This window comes from Grammomys surdaster, unplaced genomic scaffold (genome assembly GCF_004785775.1).
Source record: "Grammomys surdaster isolate TR1022 unplaced genomic scaffold, NIH_TR_1.0 107886, whole genome shotgun sequence".
NCBI lineage: Eukaryota > Metazoa > Chordata > Mammalia > Rodentia > Muridae > Grammomys > Grammomys surdaster.
Window position 1 is genome coordinate 1 of NW_021610386.1, and position 2,257 is coordinate 2,257.

General features: G+C 46.7%; 1 pseudogene; it reads right to left on the bottom strand.

The window, feature by feature from the left end:
* Positions 1-8: 8 nt before the first annotated feature.
* On the bottom strand, positions 9-1,541 carry LOC114635477 (annotated as a pseudogene).
* Positions 1,542-2,257: the final 716 nt, after the last annotated feature.

A 2,257-nucleotide genomic window follows, 5' to 3' on the forward strand; every position in this document is an offset into this window, starting at 1 on the left:
TCTTTTGTGATGGGCTGTGAGACAACTGGTCCCAGAATGTCTCCTTTCCTCCATGGAATTGGTTGGTGGCTGAAGTCTTGCAGCAGATATCGAGTTTGAGGTTAGGGAGGTGATGGCACCTTGTACTTGGCAGCAGAAAGAAGCTCCCTATGGAGGGAAGTGTGAGATGGTGCTCTATAGGGTGTAGGCCTCAAGGTTTCTGACTGAGGTACAGTGTTAATCTGGATGGTGTTGGTTACATTAGGTTGTGTGGCACTGGAAGGAACTGGCAGAGCTGCCTTGACAGAAGCCATCAAAGATTTGCTGACAGGAGATGGTTGGGACGGCCTGAGTGTGGTAAGCTGAGCTGAGTGAAAATGACACCTCTCAGAGTAAGCTGCAGTGGGCCTGTGTGAAGCAAGTGTGAAGAGCTTTCCAGAAACAGGTCTGGCTTCCGGCTGGTCCAGTATTGTGAAAGGCAGAGCTATTAACCTGACCTTCCCAGTTGGGGGCAGCTCATACTGGAACTGAGATGGATATGCCTTGAAAACACTCCTCTCTGCTTGCTGATCCTTGCCTGGATTTTTGTCATGGCCCTGGCACTCACGTGGCCTTTCCTGTAGTCGTGTTGTGGTTGGGCCTGGCACAGAATATTCGTTGGTGCTAAAAATTCCCAGAGCCTAGAAAGATGCAATGACATCTGTTTTCTCACTCTTCTTCCCCCGTGGATGGAAGACCTGCATGGATTTCCAAGGTGAACTTTGAAGCATGGGCATGCCAAGTTGGATTCGAGGATTTTTAATGCTGTTGTGGCTGAGCTCAGGTGGATCCCACTTTATCTTGAACTTAGAGATTGTGGGCTTCTCTTCAGTTCTGACTCTGTTCCTTGACTGCTTAAGCTCCTCTGTTTTCTTGGAATTATGTTCTAGTCCATTTGGTCTTGTCTTCCACTTGTCCCCTAGCTCTGCTGGGCCTAATTGTTGACACCTTGGGAGCTTTTTTTCTCCAAGTCCTTTGTCATATTTCAATAGCCCTGTCACTGTCCCCAACACTGGCCATAGCCACCTCTCCCTCTACTAAATACCTGTTTTGGATTTTGGCCTTAGGAGCTCCATCAATCAGCTCAGAGGCTTCATGATCTTCCTTCCTCACCTGGTCAGAGAGCTCACTGATGACTTTGGAGTTTTCTTGGGCCTGGTCCATCCAGATGACTGTGGAGTCAGAAGATTCAGTTGCTGCAGTATGTTGGAATTCATATAGGCCTATGAAATATTGAAGAGTTGGGGAAGGTGAATAACTGCCACCAGTGTAGTGGTATCTGCAAAGTTGATAGTGAACACCAACAAACTGTCCAGTTTTCCTTTCTCTTCCAGACCTAAGCTGATGCCTCCCACGCTGGCATGGTCAGAAGGAGACTTCTGTCTTAGGTTCCCAGTGTCAATGCAGTATAGAGGCTGCTGGAAATCAGGGTGTGCTAAAGGGAGGAGTGATGGGTCTTGATTTTCTTCAGTGCCCTCATAGGCATCCCGAGGCATCAAATGGTCAACTTCCATCTCATGCATGATTTTTTTTTCAAATCGTAATTTTTATTCACACAGGGCTATAAACACAAAAAGGCAGGATGTGGTGGTGAAGGGGATAACACTGGAATGTGGAATGTTCAGGGGGAATACAGATATCTTTCAGAACAGGGTATCGGCTGGGTGAAGGTTCAGGGGGCAGGTCACTATGACTTAGCCTATGATTCATTTGTCCTTATCTAAGTTGGTATTGTCTGCCAAGGCTACCTATTTACAAGGTCTATGACTACTCAGGCTTGTAAATTTCCACAAAAGCTGCCTCTTTACATTAGCTTATAGCCATCTGTTTCAATGTTTTTCCACAGAGACCCAAGACTTGTTGGTAGTATACATATATGATAGGCCTATTGCTAATTTTAGGCCTATGGCTGATTTTAGGCCTTCAGTGTATAAGCAGGGCTGCCTCTCATATCTCCTCCCTTCTCTAAGTATAGCATGGCTGTGGCGATTGTAATCTTGCAAAGGCGGGGATAGAGGTCTGACCTCCAGTAATTGAAGGGGACCTTGTAATGGCTCTGGTCCCCCTGTTGTTGTCCAGTGAGGCATGAGGGGCATACCCATCCCAATGTTTTTTTCCTGGAGAGGGGGTACTTTTGACATCAACCCCTATGCAGTCAGGGTTGTCCCTCAGGAAACCCAGAGAGATATTTTTAACTATTTATATTCCCTTGCAGTGCTTACCCTTGCAGCATAAGCAA